This window comes from Dipteris shenzhenensis, chromosome 6 (assembly GCF_047967505.1).
Source record: "Dipteris shenzhenensis isolate YYH24624 ecotype China chromosome 6, Dip_SZ_1.0, whole genome shotgun sequence".
NCBI lineage: Eukaryota > Viridiplantae > Streptophyta > Polypodiopsida > Gleicheniales > Dipteridaceae > Dipteris > Dipteris shenzhenensis.
In genome coordinates this window covers 25129538-25151049 of record NC_141601.1, presented here as the reverse complement: position 1 = coordinate 25151049, position 21512 = coordinate 25129538, and the positions used below count along the sequence as shown (strand labels likewise).

The 21512-nt window shown below is 43.1% G+C and overlaps 1 pseudogene across 1 annotated transcript in view; it reads left to right on the top strand.

Moving 5' to 3' along the window:
- LOC147900966 (uncharacterized) overlaps nt 1-13669 on the top strand; it is a 46869-nt pseudogene extending 33200 nt beyond the window's left edge. The window contains exons 4-5 of the transcript XR_015541174.1: nt 2729-2987; nt 13183-13669. The product of XR_015541174.1 is annotated as an uncharacterized LOC147900966 (transcript). The remainder of the gene's footprint in view (nt 1-2728; nt 2988-13182) is intronic.
- The last annotated feature ends 7843 nt before the right edge of the window (nt 13670-21512 follow it).

The window sequence follows — 21512 nt, the reverse complement described above, 5'->3', positions numbered from 1 at the left end:
GTAAACTGAAAGGAAAGAATAGAGTGAACACAAACTCAGAATACTTGCATATAGAATGAAGAAGAGTGAGGTCCTTATGTAGGCACCTCTTACATGCTCACTGACATCACTGATGACTTCAGAGCTCCACAATCATCTCCTCAATCTGCTCCTAGATTCTCTCAATCATCCTATGTGGCTTGCCACCACCTAACTGTGCTTATGGGCACCTAACTGTGCCTCTAGTACTCACACATAGAAACCAAGGTGTGCCTGAGGCATACACCTTGAGATATCCCAACAAACCCCCCCTCAAGGGAATGCCTCAGGCTATGTCAAGGATACAGCTAGCACAAGGTGTCTCATGCCATCTCATGGTGGTCATGGATCTATCAATGGCTAGGATCTCAAGCTAGCAAGGCTTCCCATGGGTGTAAGGTAAACAAAAGGGATACAAAAGACCTTCCAATGGTTATCTCCCCTGCATGTACATGCACACAATGTCTGCAGGAGGTACCATGGAGCAAAACACATACACATGGCCTACATCATAAGGTGACCAGAGGTGTTTACAAAACACACAAAACACAATAGTTTATTTCATTCATTTTGTAGGACTATCCCGGCTGAGTACCTTGACTCAACATAAAAAGAGAGATCTGGAGCATACATAGAGATGATTTAAAAAGCATAATCTTCAAAGGATGCCTCATCTTGTGGAGGCACATCAACTGAAAGTAGATTGGCATTTTCTGTCTTTGAAGTTGCTTCCTTTTTGGCTCTGCAAAACTTCTCATGATGATTGTTTTTGCCACAGTGTTTGCATGGATTGATTTTGAAGCAGTCTTTTGAGAGGTGATTAGTCTTCCCACAATGATTGCAAGGTGAAAACTTGCCCTTCTAGATTTTTATGGCATAAGTTGTGTCATTGCCTTTCCTGAGCTCCATGTGCCTTTCTTCCTCTTGGAGAGCAGAGATAATACCTTCAAGATTAGGATTAGGAAGATTTTTCAAAGTGATAACAATATGATCATAATCTTCAGGCATACTCTTAAGCAACATTGCCATAGCATCATCTGTAGTGATAGGAGAGCTGATAGAAGCAAGTTGAGTCATAAGACTCCGCATGTAATTGACATGGGCAGGCAAAGGAGTGCCACTAACCATCTTCAATTCAAAGAAAGAAATTTTAAGTGATAATTTTGAGATGTGAGAGCTAGCACCAAAAATCATGTCAAGCTTCTGCCAAGCTTCTGAAGGAGACTCTAAGTCAGAGATGTGATGAATATAATCATCTCCTAAAGCAAGAGCAATGATACCATATGCTTTCTCCTCTCTAGCGGGATCCCTTGCCGGGCGTGTCGGAGCTGAGGATTCTCCAGCATTGGAGGCTGTAGAAGAAGAAGTTGAAGCCGGTTTGACAAGTCCCCAGAGGTTTTCCCTCATCAATGCAAATTTCACCTTCATCTGCCATGTGTGGAAGCCCTTACCATTGAACTTATCTATATTCAATATGGTAGCCATGAGAGGGTCTAACCCAAGTATTGGGCAGTGTCTTCTCTCTTACAAGGCTAGAATAACAACTGAAAGGCTTCAAAATATAAGAATTTAATGTAGCAAAGACTTGTGACCAAATTTCAATCAATGATGCTTTTTCTTATAGTAGGCACCTCTTACATGCTCACTGACATCACTGATGACTTCAGAGCTCCACAATCATCTCCTCAATCTGCTCCTAGATTCTCTCAATCATCCTATGTGGCTTGCCACCACCTAACTGTGCTTATGGGCACCTAACTGTGCCTCTAGCACTTACACATAGAAACCAAGGTGTGCCTGAGGCATACACCTTGAGATATCCCAACAATGTTCTCTATTTAATTTCTCTTTAAGTTCTTTAATTTCTTTTATTCCCTTGCCTATTTTAAGTCATTTCTTTCTAACTTAAAAAAACAGTTTACCTATTAGTTTCCTCGAAAGGAGCTAGGACGTGGATGGAAGATGGCCACAATGGAGCTCAATGAAATTGTTTGAATGTACAAATAAAAGGAGTAACTATCTGCTTGTCATCTCTCTCTCTCTCTCTCTCTCATGCAGACGCACACGCACACGCACACACACATGCATGCATGTGTATCTTTGAAACACACGATTGGTATAAGGAAGTTTATCTTCAACTTGCATGATTCCTAGGTGATTATTCTACACCATTTTCTTCGATTTATTATAATACTACTTATAACACAACTGAGGACTATTTAGTCACCTGCATAATTTCCCATCTCCCCAGCCTAATTTCCCACCTACTTCCTAAAGGACCTCCTTGGATTCCTTCCCCCCTTCTTTCTCATTATTCATCATTTGTACATTGTAAGGAGTGCCAGCTGTGACTACCCTCTGCAGGTGCTACCACTTTATGGATGGTGTAATCTCATCGTAAAAAACCGTGGTTAGAGTGCATTGGATTTGAAGAAAATAACCAGCCAGGGGTGAAATTCTGTTAAGAGTCTCACACGAAACACACGTGTGATCTCTAAACATGTGCATATAATTAATCAGCTGAATATGAAATAGTATAGCATAAATGTCCATGGAAAAGTGTATGTTTAATATGTGTTGGGTCGTATTTTATGGGCTGAGATCCATCTCTCCTATGTATATGTATTGTCTGTGTATGTCTGAAAGGTTATTTTCTTCTAATTTTTAATGGGCTGTGAGATATCCTAATAAATTTCACTGTTTGTGACAGTAATTATGTTGTTCAATATATATTGGATCTTGGTATAGCATGGGCATCGGCAGAAGTAATGGATCAACTTGCAGAAAATTATGCACATCTTTCTATGCAGAAGTTTAGCAGCAATGTGGTGGAAAAATGCTTAAAGCTTGCTGGGGAGGAGCAGAGGTCCCACATTGTGCATGGACTGATGAACAGTTCTCGACTAGCCCAATTACTTCATGATCCTTATGCAAATTATGTGATACAATCAGCCCTAACTGTTTCAAAGGTTTGCCCGGTTTGTCACTATTTTTTGGACAGTTTCTGGTATAAAACAGCCAATGCCTGCATGCATACACATTCGAGCGACCGTGCATGTGTGTGTGTGTGTGGAGCAGCTTTGAATGTACATTTTCCCTATATGATACCCAAAAGAAAAAGTGAGTGAGTGTGTATGTGCACTTGTCATATATTGAGATCTTCTGATGTTGTAATTGCAGTTCCCTCTTTGGGAACTGCCTCTTGTAATATAAATTTCCATGGATCTCACAAAAAAATTGTGTGCGCGCGCTGCTTATTGTAATATAAAGTTCCATGGATTTCACACAAAAAAGAGTACACGTGTGTGTGTGTTTACTCTACAGTTGACACCTACCATGGTCGATAATGGCATCGGTAGTGGCAGTCCTTGCTGTGTGATGGAATATATGGTTTTAAACTTGTGATGAAGTTTATGGTTTTAAATTTGTGGGGACCTGGCATGAGGTTAGAACTGCACTATTTGTTTTGCGCCTGGATTCATATATACTTTTAGGCTAAGGTAAGATATATGCAATAATATTCTTATCTAAGGAGCCTTTGTGGAGTAACCTGATGTTGTTAAAAAAGATCAAACCTAGATTACGATTCGGGGTAGAGGTTTACTGAATTTAGTGCTTGCAAACCAAGCCCCCCACCGCGCCCCCCCTCCCCCTCCCCCCCATCTTCTGCCGTTTACAAGGGCAAGTTCCTGCCTCCTCGCTTTTTGTTTTTGAACTGCATAATTCCTCCACCCTTGTGAATATTCTTCTCGCTTGTCTCACTGGCGTAGACGAACCTTAAAGAGTTAAGGCACAGCTTAGCCGGCCCTTCCAAAAGAATGGTGCCGATGACTAAGGTTCAGCCTTCCAACCATAGCTGTTGATTCGGCTCCAGTGCTGACTAACCAAGCCTTCTAACCGCTGCCCACAGCCAAAAGATAACCTCTGGTCGCCACACATCGCAAAATGGGGGCTCTCCACATATTCACATCAAAGGGACCCACCCTCTGAATATTCATTCGAATATTCTTTTGAGTTTACTCTGCACAGGACTCGAACCTGCAACCATTTGCATGTAAGTCATTCCGCCTAACCACACAACCAGGTCCTTGAATGTTGTGAGGGAAGATGCACCATAGGGCTATATCATTATCTAAGGCGCACTAGAATCAATACGAACGGGAGACCTCCTCACCGACGACTTTCAACCTTGGTGATTTGTCGGTCTTGTCGACTAGTTGCCAGGCTTCGTATGAGCACAAGGGGTCCCAACCATCCACTGGCCTAGACGCTCCTTTGCGTATTCTGTCACTCTGTACTTGGTTACAAACCTTGGATCAGTTTGTGGCACACACAGACTCTAAGCTTGACTCTACCATCTGGACTAGGGCCCGTTTTGACGTCCTCAATGCAATTCCTCTCTCTTTTTTTTTTGGGTTTCTTGATCGATGCTTCGTTTGAGATGGAACTATGCACTAAGTCGCGCAGGAGATGCGACCCGCAACCCCACTCGATTGCAAGCGACTAGATGGCATAACTTACTCCATCCCTGGGGACTTTTGATTACACAGCTCATTCGACTCAGGACCTCACGACTCTCTAGAAGACTAGGCCTTAGAGCAAGCAACCCCTTGAAAACTCTTGCACGGCCGACCCAATCGATACAATAGTTAAACCGCACAGCCCACCGTTCACAAACTGCCATCATCGTCAACCACCTGACATTCCCTACGACGATCAAGCACACCGCCTTTCTTTCAACAAATATACCTCACCCAGGGACAACCACTTGAAGACATAACACTTGTTCACGATTAAAGGAAGTTCATGTTCAGAGGAGAAGATCCAGTTGGCCGGTGAGTCGTCAGCCTAACAATAGATTATAAGCGCCCACAGCCCACCACGTGTTGCTCTGCGTAGTTGCCACCTCTGACTGATCCCTCACTTTGTCTTTTGAGTTTGCCCGCATGTTTGCCGCGCATCCTTCATGTACTGATTGGGATGCTCACAAATGGCTACATGTCCCCACGGGCAGCCATTTGTGTGACTCAGCCTGCCATGTAGGCAGTCCACTAACCAGGCCCGCGAGTCTTGATGACTGGTCATGTGTCCATGTCGTTGCTAGCCCGGTCACGTGCTCGTCACACGACCCCTACTCGCGACTCAGTTGTTGATTGTGCTTCGCTATGTGGTCTTTGATGTGTACGCTTGTGTGCCCCCCCTTGGGGCCCAAATGACCTTTGTGTCATGTGGGCCTTTGTGCCAGCTTGTTATGACATGGCATGCTAAATGGGATCTGGGGGGCCACGTGTCCCTGAATACCTTGTCAGTGGGGAAGGACCAAAAAGCTCGTGCATGGAGGGCTGTTAGTAGAACTAGAGCTAGAAAGTCAAATAGGAGCTTATGCTAGGAGTGTGCCTAGAAACATTGCCTCTCTAGGCTGACAAAGAAGCATGCTCTTTGGTCGATTGTGTTTGTGCCGCCATTTTCATGATATACTTGGGGCGTGTGAAAATGCCCCTAATTATACATAGGATTTGACTATCTCAACCACATCCTCTGCAAGTGGAAAGTAATTTATACTAGAGCTGAACCTCATCAGTGTCGAAGATTGTTCAATCATTTTGTGAGCCAAGATACTTCCATGGGATGAAACTAGTCTTGTCAGTAAAACCTTTGTTTTGACCATCAAATGAAATGGTGTACAACGCATGTTATGTCCAACTATTTTCTGATGATTTTGTGTAAGCGGTTAGCTAGAATCTTTACATCATATTGTCTTAATATTAATCCTATTGGTATGATTACATGAAAAAAAAACTATTTACATCGAGTATAAATAGTTTCATTTATTTCAAGAAAATTCAGTTTGTATAAAACCTTCAGCATCGGTGGTAATTGTAAGTATGGATTAGTTTCATTTATTCCATGCAAATTCAGTGTGTAAGAAACCTTCAGCATTGGTGGTAATTGTAAACAAATGCATGCATTATATAGACATACTATGATTCCAACTAAATAAAAGAAAATAAAAAGCAAAAAATACAAATAAAAATTGAATGTCTTGTGCAAAGGATTGTTTTGAGATCTTTGAGATGGTTTGTGAATATTAAAATCTTTTTGGCCAAAGTCTGTGGTCATCACTGGAGATCAAGATGAAAATCTGTACGATGGCCAAACTGGATCCCTGGCACTTTGTGAGATGAAATTCAACATTTTCTTCCATCCCTTCAAATGTTGCGAATAATCATATTGACACATCCCAGCACTCCTGAAACCCCTGATCTGCAAAACAACCACACACCACGTCAGATCTGAGCAGGCTGCTCACCACCCAACCATGACATCTACGGGATGTGATCCCGAATCAGAAGATGTCCCCTCCGAGCCACGAGCTGAGCTACTGGCACGAACTCCCAATCAGATCCAAACCAGCCTGGTGTCCCATACCACCAGGTGGCGCTGTGAAGCCCTGGATCTGCCACTGGGCCTTGGGCTACGCTAAGATGCAGGCGCGCTCAATTTGGCACCTGGGAACGAAACTTGCTCCCAACTGCACACTGAGAACTGAACCCCCTGGGCCCCTTTTATAGACTCGGGCCCCGAGCGCCAAAAATAGCGAAGACCTATAAATAGTTCGTACCCTTGCCACTCAACCCGAGAATCAAGCCTGCGTAGCTCTAAGCCTCCCCAGGCTAACTTGAGCTAGTCCTGTGTATCTAGTACACGTCAGATACCAATCCGTGCACATGACATACTCCCCCTCCTCTAAGAACTCACTCCTGAGTTCGCTAAAAAACCCGGAAATGTTCTTTGGAGGTTTTGTAATGTCTCCCATGTTTCATCTTCCTCAACACGATCCTTCCACTTGATCTTGTATTCCGTGATAGTTCTATTTCGAATTTGTCTTTCACGAAATTCAAGAATACATTGAGGTTCGTGAGGAACAAAAGTCAAATCTGTAACTTCTATAATCTCATGAGGAGAAACAAGTTGATCATCTGCACCCAAGACTTCTTTCAGTCTATTGACATGAAAGATTGGATGTACCTTAACATCAGGAGGCAATTCTAGTCGATATGCAACTGGTCCAATTCTTTTAATGACCTTGAAAGGACCACAGTATCTGGGGGATAATTTCGGAACCAAACCAGTACTTAGGCTCTTGGATTCCTTTGGAATTCGCAAATATACCATCATTCCTTCAGAGAACTCTCTAGGTGAACGATGTCTATTAGCATAAAATCTGTCTCGATCTTGGGCACTTCTAATAGACTCCTTGGCAAACTGCAACATTTTTTGCATATCTAGCAAGAAGTTCTTAGCAGCATCATTTTGAATCCCTTTTAATCCAACCATAAGTGGTGACTTAGGTTGAAACCCGTACATAAGCATAAAAGGACTGTAACCAGTACTAGAATGCTTTGCACTGTTGTAAGCAAATTCTATCATAAGTAGATAATCTTCCCATGAAGACAGTCTCTTAGATACATATGCCCGAAGCATGTCTTCAATTAACTGGTTGACCTTTTCTGTACTGCCATCGGATTGTGCATGATCTGAGGAACTCATACTTAGAGTAGTTTCCAACTTCTCAAATACAAGTGTCCAAAAGTTACTTGTAAACTTTGAGTCCCTGTCACTGACTATGTCAGATGGCAAACCATACAGCTTAAACAAGTGGTCCACAAACTCGTGAGCCAGCTGAACAGCTGATATAGTTGTTCTAGTAGGTAAGAATCTAGCCATTTTTGTCAAACGGTCCACTATGACCCAAATGGAGTCATGACCCTTACGCGTTCGAGGCAAACCAGCAATAAAATCCATGGAAATACTTTCCCATTTATTACCAGGAATCTGTAATGGCTGTAATAAACCCGTGCTTCTAAGGCGCTCGGCCTTAGTAACCTGACACAAACCCGGCAACCTACTACATAGTTCTCTATAAATGCACGCATCTTAGGCCAATAAAAGGTATGCTTCATAAGAGACAGAGTCCTATGTATACCTGGATGTCCAGCACTAGGAGCATCATGACACTCCCAGAGAATCTTGGATTTAAGGTCCAGAACATCAGGCACACAAATCTTTTCATTCCGGAACAGCAAGTCATTCCTAATCATCCACTGACCTCCCGCCGCCTGTACCGTAGGTGGCACAATCCCTGAGTCCTGGTCAACCATGGAGCTCCCATCCTGGACTCTCTGCCAATAAGAACTGAAATGACTATCAGTTGCGTATAGCCCTCTCAAGGATTGAAATAGGTCTGAGGATATTTCCGTAAATGACAAAGCATTTACAAACTGAACTCGACTTAAGGCATCCGCCACACTATTCAACGAACCCTTACGATAACGTATTTCAAAATCAAAATCTTGCATTAATTCTGCCCATCTAGCTTTCCTTCCCCTCAATTCTGATCCATCACACACATACTTAATGGACTGATGATCAGTCAATACAAGGAACTTTGAACCATACAAGTAGTGTCTCCAAACCTTAAGAGCATACACTACAGCATAAAGTTCCTTCTCGAGTTTGGGCCAACGATATTGAGTGTCGTCTAGCTTCTTACTCTCGCAAGCTACAGGTCTGCCCTCTTGGAATAGAGCTGCCGCAATCGCATAATCACTCGCATCGGCCTCTAAAACATAAGGCCGGGTAGGATCAGGTAATGCAAGAACGGGTGCTTCCTTGATAGAAAACTTCAAGGTTTCAAAAGCCTTGTTCATTGCATCATTCCAAGGGATCGACTGAGTAGACCTGCATCCACGACCTTTCAATATGTTTGTCAGGGGTGCGGTGATATATGAATAATCACGCACAGACTTCCGAAGAAATACCGTAAATCCTAGGAAAGAACGAAGTTGTTTTACAGTCTGAGGGATAGGCCATTCTAAAACCTTCTGGATACGATCCAGAACAATGCTAATACCTTCAGAAGAAATCTTGTGTCCTAAGTAAATGATCTCCTTCATAAAGAAGTACATTTACTCATCTTGGCATAAAGCTTATGCTGTCTTAGAACAACTAAGACAACCCGGAGGTGACCTATAAGATCCTCAAGCGTTCGACTATATACCAAGATGTCATCTAAGAACACTACAACAATGTTGCCCAGAAAATCCCTGAACAAATCGTTCATCATCTGCTGAAAAGTAGCAGGAGTATTGGTCAAACCAAAAGGTAATACGAGAAACTCATAATGACCATACCTAGTCCGGAATGCGGTCCTATCTATGTGTTTAGTATAGATACGGATTTGATGATAACCCGTACGCAAATCAATCTTAGTGAAATACTTCGCTCCGGCCAAACGGTCTATCAAATCATCGGAACGAGGGAGAGGGTATCGATTCTTAATTGTCACTTTATTTAATCGTTTATAATCTATACACATTCTCCAGGAAGAATCTTTCTTCTTTCTTAAGAGGATAGGTGCACCCCAAGGTGATTTGCTTGGGCGGATATAGCCCATATTCAGGTAATCCTGAAGCTGTAAAGCTAACTCATCCTCCTCTACTTGGCTCATCCTATAAGGTGGTACACTGATAGGTTGAGCCCCTGGGACTAAGTCTATGCGATGATCTACTGCCCGTTCTGGAGGTAAACCTTTTGGCAGGTGAGCAGGGAATACATCCTTAAAACTATCTAGCAACATTCTCAGTTCACGGTGTTCAAACACACTTAATTCATTCTTGTTAATTACAGAAACAACAAATGAAGAAAGCGGAATCAAAACACACTGATAGACATCATAATGAGAATTGTTTAATATATTCCGAAGCTGCATCGCAGATACAATAGGTCCCTGAGAAGAGGGAATTTTATCACACTGAATACAAAATGTGGTATCCTTATCTACAAAAGAAAGCGTATGCTCTGTCCATCCGATCTGAATATTGTGGGTATTAAACCACTCTATTCCGATCAACAAGTCTACATGCTCCAGATGCATAACATAACATGTAAGAGCTCCCGTGTAGGCTTGAATCCGGATAGGAAGCGCTTCAACCTTGCGATCCCAAAACTGCTTCCCTGCTGGAAGCTGCACCTCATAGGTGTGGTCGCTAGGTACTGTGGACAGCCCCATCTTCTGCACAAATTTGTAATTAACAAAATTGTGAGAGCTGCCCGGATCAAAGAGAATGTGAACCTGTTGGTCCATAACTTCTCCATAAACTCGGAAAAGATCATGGGAACCAAACAACGAAGTATTGAAAGTACAATTACAAGAAAGTGGGCAGGTAATGACATTTACTGAAATACCTTGCATCGAGGCTTGGTTCGCTCCCTTGGCCTTGGTACCTGTACCCGCCTGGAGCTTCGGTCCAAGCACCAACTTTTGGTTCTTGCGCTTGGGACACTCATTCTTTGTGTGGCCCCGCTCCTCGCAATAGAAGCAACGTCCCTCTTTTTTGAGCCTCAAAGTACGAAGGAAGCGGGCTTTACCATTCTTTGCTGGAGTCAAGTTTTTCTTGGAGGCGTTGTCCGTAGACTTCGTCTCTCCAGTACCAGTCGTATGCTGAAAGAACTTGCGTTTGTTCTTTCCACTCATGTCGGAAACTGTAGTTGCTTTGGCACTGGCCATGGTATCATCATATATGCGCGCATAAGTCATGGCCTCCTGCAACGTTGTGCATTTGTTGTTCTTTGTCTGCAACTTGTATGAATCTGGCAAACCATCCACGAAGAAACCTAACAAGGTCACTGGATCCATCTTAGTGGCCCTGGTTTGCAGATCTCGAAATCTTTGAAGATAAACTTCAAAGGTCAAGTTTAATTTTGACATATCGAGGGCTTTGAGCTTGCCAACGATATCGTAATCATCCTCCTTCTTCAGGAACTCCTTCCTAAAGACCCCTTCAAAATCTGTCCATGTATCGGGCTTAGGCTGGAGTTCCTTCCACAATAGCAATGCTTTACCTGACATGAACCCCGCTGTAAGCTGGATCTTCTTCTCATCTGGTTATGGGTGGAACTGAAAGTGTACCTGCCACTTGTGTAACTAAGTGTCAACTACCTCCTTCGTTCTAGACTTTTGATCGCCCGAAAAAGGGTCTGGAGTTATATTCGGGCCTAGCACTGAAGCCATGGCATCCACATGCGTGAGTGCCTGTACAGTGCTAGCTAGAAGGGTGAGAGTTGCTTGAATCCCCTGGAGTTGCTGTGTCAACCCCGTTTGATTTGCATTGACCTGCTCGAATTTTCCATCTAGAGCAGTCGTAAATTCACTGAAGGCCTTTTTTGTTATCAGGTCATCATAGAGACCCTGATCCTCCTCTCCCACAGGAGTGTAATCCAAATCCTGCTCTCCCATGGTGAACTCAGGATTTGCAGAATCAGACATAACTGAAATCTGATTTGAATATAAACTGAGAGAAATAACTGACTAAACCGAAGCGAAAAGGAGAATGGAGCAGAGGAAAACCGTCCCAAGAGATGCTGACGGAAAGAGATGCTGAAAAACTGGCGAACTGGAAGCCCACGAATCTCGAAACTTCGCTGAACCCGCCACCGGATGCACGTACGAAATCCTGCAGCGAACGAGCTACTGACGTGGCTGTACGGTTTGTTGACGTGGCTGTACGGTCTGCTGACGCAGGTCGTACGGTCTGCTGACGTGGCTGTATGGCTGCTGACGCAGGCCGTATGACCGCACGGTTTGCAGGTACAGCGCTGACGCAGGTACCGTACGGAAGGCTGCGCAGCTGTACGGATGTACGGACGGATGGCGATGGCTGACGCAAGCAGGGTGTCACAGCAGCTGATGCAGGCTGGCGCAGCTGTACGGTGCTGATGCAGGGCTGGCGCAGATCCGTACGGATGGCTGGCGCAGGTACAAACAGGCTGAGGCAGGGATGGAGCAGGCAAGCACGCAACTCGATGCAGCTACTAGGCTCTTTGCGAGGCTATGGGTGGGCTGGTACCCTGCCCCATCTATATAGGGAGCAGGGCAGCCTTATTAGGAAGCCCTGCTTCCAAAAAAGGCCGAACCCGCCCCCCCCCCCCCCCAGCTTTGGAGGGGGTGCTTTTTTCGAAAAAAAACACCCTCCACGCAGGCTGGTCGCACCCTGCTCGCAGCTCTATGCGCCTCTCCCTGCACCCGCCAGATTCCGTACAGTCTTGACGTCACCTCTCCAGCCTCCCTCGCAGCCCTTTTCCCTCTCTTTCCTTCTTCTCTGCTCTCTCTCGTGCTTCCTACAGCCCTCTCTCACAGGCCCCTTCAGGAATCTCGAAAGCTCTCCCTCCTTTCTTCTTCCTTTTCCTAACATCTGTCCACCCTTGTTTACCCAGGAACCCAGCAGAAAACGCAGCAACAAATTTCGAATTGTAGGGCATACCTGGAGGAAAAATTCGTCAAAAATTCCCGCATCAGAAGTTCCTACCTCAGGAGTTGGCTCTGATACCAAGTGACACATCCCAGCACTCCTGAAACCCCTGATCTGCAAAACAACCACACACCACGTCAGATCTGAGCAGGCTGCTCACCACCCAACCATGACATCTACGGGATGTGATCCCGAATCAGAAGATGTCCCCTCCGAGCCACGAGCTGAGCTACTGGCACGAACTCCCAATCAGATCCAAACCAGCCTGGTGTCCCATACCACCAGGCGGTGCTGTGAAGCCCTGGATCTGCCACTGGGCCTTGGGCTACGCTAAGATGCAGGCGCGCGTCCGCGACTCAATCCAGGAACAAACCTGGCACCTGGGAACGAAACTTGCTCCCAACTGCCTCCCAACTGCACATCCCAACTGCACACTGAGAACTGAACCCCCTGGGCCCCTTTTATAGACTCGGGCCCCGAGCGCCAAAAATATCGAAGACCTATAAATAGTTTGTACCCTTGCCACTCAACCTGAGAATCAAGCCTGCGTAGCTCTAAGCCTCCCCAGGCTAACCTGAGCTAGTCCTGTGTACCTAGTACACTTCAGATACCAATCCGTGCACATGACACATATGCTTCCAATCTAAATTTGCTGTATTGTTGTGGCTTTATGGTGATAGAGGTGACACAGGTGTTTGCTTTGATGTTGCACAAAGTAATTCTTGCTCGCAATTGTCAAAAGAGAGTTTCTGACCTATCCATCTTATTTTCTTTGACCAGTTGATAGCACGCTTTGGAACTCTGTCAAGGGTTGTGGCACTGATTTTTGAAATCTGATTTGAATGTCTGTCAGGGTGTTCTGCATGCAAGTCTGGTGGAAGCCATCCGTCCTCACATGCCTTCCCTGCGCAGTAGCCCTTATGGTAAAAGAATTCTTTCCCGGATGAACTTTAAGAAATGCTGAGTCGATTTTCACCAAATTTGGTTTCCACCTTTCAGTGCTTACAGGTCACTTACATTCTAGAAAACGAGTACGGCTTTGGATCTGTGGCATCCTAGATTTCTGGCAATCAAATTCTTGACAAGTAAAGATTGGATTAACAACCTCTTTCAAGGTTGTATTAGATACAGAAAAAAGATGTATATCGTTTGAGAATTAGGATAAGTTTAGTCTGAGCTATACATTTGTACAACATGTCCACGGCTGTCCATATGATATTGTTGATCCCCATATGATATTCAATTTACTGTAAGGCTATGTTGAATGGGGAGGGTGCATCACCTCAATTCCACTTCCAATATTTCAATATAGGGAGGCCGACAAGGCAAAAAAAGCTTGTAACAAGACAGTTGTTGAAATATTGAATTTACATTGCCATTTATGTTAAGGAAGCTTTCATGTTAGTGTCATTCATTTGCAAGCATGTGTCAGAATGTTTCCTATCAGTCTTGAGGTTGAAATGTGGATACACCCCCACAGCTGTGTACTCACACCCTCACCTGCACCCCTGCATCTATGTGCACGCAACAGCGTATATGTATTTATGTATGCATTTTCTATTTCTGATGATATTTGGATTATTTGTTCCTCTCTTTCTATGTTTTATTCTAAGATTAGTCTTTTATCTTTTGTAATATCCTGTATAGTGAGGTCTGGACGCCATATTGTTTCCTTTCTATTGTTTGGAAGTTCTGTTTCAGAACTTAAAGAAGATTGTGTATGATGTTTCAACTAAGACATCTGCACCTCATGTGAATGCTGCACATGGCCCCTCAATGTGCATTATTTCGAAGGAAGTTTAAAATCTTCTCTCTATGCTTTATGCTAAGATTAGTCTTTCATCTTTCTCAAACTGCTGTGTAGCATGCTCTGGACTATCATATGTTAACTTTCCACTATCTGGAACTTCTGTTTCAGAACTTAAAAGAAGATTGTGTATGAAGGATTTAACTAAGACAAGTGCACATCATCTGAATGCTGCACATGTCCCATCAATCAAATGCAAACTTGCTTTGAACATAAATTGAGAGTCCTGAACTTGACTGGCACAAAACGGGTCTGATTGCGAAGGAATCAGAAAGCTCTTCGAACTTTGCATTGTGTTGGTATTAATCATAACCACAATACCTGTTCACATGTTCATGTTTTCTGTTTCCATGGACGAAAAAAGGTATTTCTCCCCTATTGTGAGTGTAAGCCCAGCATGCATGACAACTTCTGGCTGTGAGCATTGTCATCAGAGGTTCGTGACAGGTATCGGAATGTGCACCTGCTCTCTTGACAGTAGCTGTAGCTCATGTCTGCAGTCCCTTGTTGTTTCGTCTGTGAGAATACTTCTTTCTCCTATCTTCCTCACTCTTTTCGGGTAACTCTAGAGAAGCACTGATACTTCCTTCTTCATCACTCCAAAGATCCACTGCCATCATTTCAGTGATGGGTTGCTGGAGTTAGCCCTCCACTAGCCCTCCACTCAGCATCCATTTAATAATCGACTTGCAGGCTCCAGTTTTTTTATGGTAGAGGTGTTTCCACTGTATAAGTGTGCCTATTGCTGTGATCTCCCCCTTTGTTAAGGGAAACAATCTTGGATTTGATGCTACCTGTAACGTTGTTGTTAGGGTTCAATACCTTTTTATTCTTTGCTTGGACTTGGGCTGTTAGGCGGCTTGGATTTGAGTTCAAATTGTCATTTGGCTGCTATTGTTTTGGCTTTAGTCTCATTTAAAGTGACAAGCAATGGAGGGTTCTTCCCGTCTTCACCTGAGCTGGAGTTTGGATGGTGGGTCTACGATTTCCCTTTGTAGGCCTTCCCAGTTGTCACTTGGCACAAGATTCTAGCCCCTGGGCTACAAGGCAATGGAAGGTGGCAGTTGAGAAGATTGTAGGCACTGGCCAATCCCGCTAATTCTGACCCTGGTTACATCATGTTGGGCCATGTGTTAGGACTCCCCATAGCTATACCTAACGTCTAAGTCTGTGCTACCAATGCTGCTTTTTTGGTGTACTTGAACAAGCTTTCAATCACTAGATTACCAACTTAGAAAATAAATGGTTTTAAGAAATGCATGCTAGCTGATAGAGTTCCTTTCATTTGGAAGAAAGTTTGTTCCAAACTTGGATGGAGGGCTCTTATATAAACCTTTCAAGTTGTTAGAACGTGAAGGCTCATTATATGCATCCATCATAACAGTTTTAACAGTGATTTTCTTATAATTGACCTTACATCTATGGCTTTGTAAGAACCTTTGCTCAAGATTCTTAGGGACTACATGTTTTAGGCTGCCCTTAATCAAAAGATAGATCTTAAGTGTGGTGGATGATTGTTGTAGCAGTAAGTGGTAGCTACTTGTCAAGACCGTTACGAAAGAGGTTGGTCAATTAAGAGCAATCAGGTATGATGAATCAGTGAAAGGATTAGTTAAAATGGAAAATGGGCCTAATCTTCTTCAAATGATGTCTAATTTGAACTTTCTAGAAGAGGTGTGGAAGTTTTTTTTGAGGGGAACTGATCCGTCTGCTTCTCCTAGGGTATGCTCGCTTCTTTGTCAGTGGTGTGTATCTCGTCTTCTGTTCTTTGCTTCTCTGTTGCCTGGCTTCCTGCGGTCCATGCCAGTCCAACCCCTTCGGTGGCTCAACCCAAGGGGTCTGGGCTCGTGCCGCTGCTCGTTGGGGTGAGGAGGTCTATCCTCCCAACCCTCCTGCTACTGACCTGGCTGAGGCTGCAGGTGGGTGAAGGCACACTATGCACTCTGAGGGCATGCTCTCACTAGGTTACCTATTTGTCTGCACTTAAGGCACTGCCTTGGGGTAGAAGATTGGGTTGTTAAGATAGCATGATGGGAAGGTAAGCTGAAGGGATGAAGGGATGGAATGGTTGTAAGCTGTAACGTAGTAGGCTCTGGGAAACCCTGATTTTCGAAGTGCATCAGATTTTGGGGCTTTTTGCATCAATGGAAAGCCCTTGGTCTCTTGATCGTCCCTATGTGCTGGAATCACGAAATTACTAAGGTTTGACCCCATATTGCACTCGAATTCCAGTCACAGGTGGAATGGACAGCCAGTCAACGATCTACTAATTGAATGCACCAAACCTTGTCATAGTTAGCTTGTTCTGGTCGCCATAGCCTCTAGGTGCTGCTCCTAAATGTTTGTGGAGATATGAGCTCAAATGGAGGAGCTATGAGCAAATTCGATTGGCTGGAATAGAAGAAATGCTACGGAAATTCAGATTTATAACTCCATTTTGGGTCAGCTTTAGTGCATATGGTCGCTCAGCTCCATGGATGCAACTGATAAAGTTTGATAGTGATTTGGTTTTTTGTTACCGAGAATTTCACAAATTCAATGCAATAGCTAGCGCAGAATTGTTATTTGCCAAAGGTTCTAGCAATTTCTAGCCATCTAGGTGTAATGTTATGAAATTCTACTCCTGATTGGCCCTTTGGTTGAGTCTTAGCATAAGGATCGCCTAAACAAGTGGAAAATTTCAAGTTTTCTCTCAGAAATTTGACTCGCAAAATTAGGGCAAAACTAGCATTTGGGGCTTTTGGTACTGGTTTTTGATCAGGGCTTAAGACAGTGCATTTACTCTAGATTCAAGTCATTAAAGATGCCCATAAAGAGTCTAGTGGTCAAGCTAGTAAGCGGCCAATGAGTATCCTTGATTCTATCTTAGAGAAGGAAGCAATTGATAATCAGGTTGAAGTTTCTTAGCCCAATGATCCTCATGTTGGAAATATTTAAGGGGATTTGGCAACAACTCCTCAAGTACAAACATCCCTTAACCAGGAGCAGATTATAAGGAGTTGTATGGACCCAATGCTATAGATATTCAAGGAGTTAACCAATGAGATCAAGACCAATAATCAGAAGATTGACCAAAGGATGCAGAACATGTCTGCCACTTTTAATAAAAGGTTTGACCAGGAGAAGCCAAATTTATGATGGGAAGAGACCTGTGGATCCCCAAATTGATGGAGACTTAGGTTCAGATGATGATAATGATGATTATATACATGTAATTGAATCGGTTGGTTTTATGGCTTCTGCCCGAAGGACCTACCACTCTAGTGGAGTTACAGCTCATATGGATAAGGATTCAGCACATGGTAAGACTCCTAATAATAACAGTTCAGCAGCTGAAGAGTTGTGTAAAAAATTCCATGAACATAAGTTGCTACCAGCAGACCTTAGGGTAGCAATGACATTCCAGCAATATATACAAACAGTTAAATCTATTGAACCAAAAGTACCTGTTCATCAAGACAAAGATATGAAAGACAAGATTATACTTCCTAAGTTCAAAGGTGATTCTACCTCTCCTGAGGAATTGGAGGAATGGCTCAGAAAGATGGATGACTACTTCCTTCTATATCCAAAGGGTGATCAAGGTAAAATCAGATTTGTTGTTCTTCATCTGGAAGATTATGCCCACTCTTGGTGGAGGCATCTACAGCAAGAAGGGTTAACTTTTAATGCTTGGGATGAATTCAAGGCTGAAATGCTTAAAACTTTTATATCTCCTTTTACTAGAGATTAATATATTTGTAAGTGGTATGATCTTACTCAGCAAGGATCAGTGAAAAATTATATCAAACAGTTTTGGAAATTGGCTCTGTTTGTTCATGGTATTGATGAAAGAGTTAGAATGCTCAAGTTCATCCATGGTCTGCACCCTAGTATTGCTTCAGATGTTGCAACTCAAAAGCCCAATTCTCTTAAAGAGGCCATGCAGTTCGCAGAGCTTTATGAACCCAAATACAATGGGAAGGATAAGACTTTGGGTATTGGTTACTTTGGAATGGGTATTGGTTACTTTGGAACTAAGCCTATGGTCAAAGGGGTTTCCAATGATGAAAACAAACTTCTTGCACCTGCTACAACTTCTTCTATTTCTAGGTTCCCCACAGTGTATGGCAGTGGCATGGGACAAAACCTAAGGCTTACAAGGCTACAGATGTAAAGTCATCCTTTAAACCCACTCTTAAGGATGATCTGGGTGATGAAAGCAAGTTGGTTAAGCAGTTATGTTAAGCAATTATTGATGACAGGAAGAAGAAGAATTTGTGCTACCTTTGTGGTGAGAAGTGGACCCCTGAACATAGGAATGTGTGCAAAGCAAAAACAGGAGCAAAGTTGAGCTTGATTCTAGAGATTGATGAGGATTTATCTCCTGATACTTCTGCAGCAGAATCTGAATTTCATGAATATCAGGATTGTGTGAATGAGGATCATAGTTCCGAAAAGGGGACCACCTTTTCCTTTGATCGAGGTGGGTTATCCATGTTTGACACCATGCTTATGGATGATAGTTTGCCAAGGTGCTCAAATAGATCTACACAATGGAACATTGAAGTTGTTGAAGGTTACGAGGATGAGATAAAAAATTCTGATGAAAATGATGCTGTTGATGATGATGAAGTGTATTGGGATACACAATCAGTTGTGTACAACATATCTCCTGATGTTTTTATGGGCTGCAAGGGCTCTCAAATCCTTAGGTTAAAAGGAACAATCAATAACAGACGAGTCCACATTTTAGTTGACAGTGGGAGCACTCATAACTTCATTAATGCAAAGACACTTCAATAGTGAGATTATGCCCATCTACTTTGGATCATGGGATCAAAGTTGAGGTGGCTAATGGTCAGCATTCCCACAGTAAGCAATATTGTCAGGCTGCTCAAGTGCAACTTTCTCAAGACTATACTTTTCATGGAGATCTATTTGTCTTGGAAATGGGACCTATTGACATTGTCCTTGGTTGTGAATGGTTGAGAACCTTGGGAGAATTCTCTATGGACCTTAACAGGCTGTATATGAAGTTTATGCATGAAGGTAAGCACATCACTTTGATGGGTCACCAATCTCCTAAAGTGTCCTTAATTTCTACAAGAAGAATGGCCAGAGACCTCAAAAGTGTCTGTGGAGTCTATGCTATTCAGTTGACCAAGTCTCAAGAGGGTAATGGGTTGTTGGTGGAGAATAAAGACATGCAGTCCCTATTACAGCAATACTCTGATGTATTTGTTGATCTTGCCAACCATCTCCCTCCCATGAGAGATGTGGATCATGCAATTGTGTTGGAGCCAGGATCTAAGCCAATTAACAAAGCTCCATATAGACTTTCTAGAGCTGAAAGGGAAGAGGTGGCAAGGCAAATAAAGGAACTCCTTGACAAGGAATTTATTACACACAGTCAGTCACCCTTTGCCTCTCCTGTGTTATTGGTTAAGAAGAAGGATGGCTCATTTAGAGTGTGTATTGATTACAGGGATTTGAACAAAATGATAGTTAAGAACAGGTTTCCTATCCCTAGAATTGATGATCTACTGGATGAGCTTAGAGGGGCAAAGTACTTCACAAAGATTGACTTAAGGTCAGGCTATCATCAAATAAGGATGAAGGAGGGAGATGAACATAAAACTGCTTTCAGGACAGAACGTGGGCTTTATCAATTCAAAGTGATGGCATTTGGTCTAACCAATGCACCTGCAACTTTCCAGGCCCTAATGAGCAAGGTATTGCAGCCTTTCCTCTATAAATTTGTGTTGGTATTCTTTGATGATATATTGATCTACAACAAAACGAAAGAAGAGCATTTATTGCATGTCCAACAAGTATTGGAAGTATTGAGGACACACCAGTTGTATGCCAAATCAAGTAAATGCACTTTCATGGCTGAAAAAGTGAAATATTTGGGCCATGTTGTCAGCAGTAGTGGCATTAAGGTGGATCCTAGCAAGGTAAAGTGTGTAAAGGATTGGCCTATATCTCAGAATATCACCCTATTGAGAGGGTTCCTTGGTCTAGCATCATTTTATAGAAGGTTTATAAGGCATTTTGCCAAATTGGCAACTCCTCTCAGTGATCTTCTAAAAAGAATGCTTTCCAATGGTCTGACAGTGCCAATAAGAGCTTTGAAGCATTAAAGGAGGCATTAACTTCAGCGCCTATCTTGGTATGTCCTGATTTCTCTCAACCTTTTATAATTGAGGCTGATGCTAGTGGAAGGGGCATTGGAGCTGTCCTAAAGCAGAGTCATGGAGTTATTGCCTTTGAAAGTCGAAAATTGGATGACAAGGAGTCAAGTTCCCACATTTATGACCAAGAGATGTTGGCAATACTTCATGCAATCAAAAAGTGGCACCACTACATTTATGGCAGCCATTTCAAGGTCAAGAGTGATCATAAGACTCAGATATTTTCTATCTCAGTCTTCTCTATCACCCAAGCAAAGGAGATGGCTATCCATTGTGCAAAACTATGACTTTGATATAGATTACAAGATGGGCAAAGAAAATATTGTGGCAGATTCTCTTTCCAGGATATGGGCTTGTACTTATCATCTATTACTGAGGTTTATAAAGATTGGATCCATGGCATTCAAGAAGAGTATCTCAATGATCCTCAAGCAGCTGCTATGTTCCAAGACTTGCAAGACTTTGACTGTCAGCAATATCCCAATTTCAAGTTGCACAATGGGCTCTTGTGGTATAATGATAGAATATTTCTTACTGAAAATTCCTCCTATAAGCTGCTAATCTTGCAGAAATTTCACTCATCTCCTGTGGCTGGGCATATAGGCCTCAACAAGACGTATGATAAGGTAAAACATAGTTTTTACTGGAAGGGGCTATGGAAGGATATTCTTGCTTATGTTCAAAGCTGTAAAGCCCTGTCAACAAAACAGGGAGTTGAATTTGAGGCCAGCTGGTCTACTACAACCTCTACCTATACCTCAAGGTAAATGGACACATATCAGCATGGACTTTATTACAGGTCTACCAGTGACCTCTAAGGGTTGGAACAATATCTTTGTGGTTGTTGATAGACTTACTAAAGCTGCCCACTTCATTCCTACTAAGACCCAATTTACAGCTTCCAAGGTGGCTAAGCAATTCATGGAGAATGTGTTTAAATTACATGGACTTCCTCAGGAGATTGTGAGTGGTCGTGATGCTAAGTTCATGGGGCATTTTTGGCAAGAGCTTTTCAGTTCCATGGGAACACTTCTTACCCCAAGTACAGCAGATCACCCTCAAACTGATGGGCAGACAGAGAGGGTTAACCGCTGGTTGGAAGAGTATGTAAGGCATTTTTGCTTTGAGACCCAAGCATCGTGGGATCAATGGCTGCATCTAGCTGAATTTTGTTAAAATACCACCAAGCATACGCCCTTT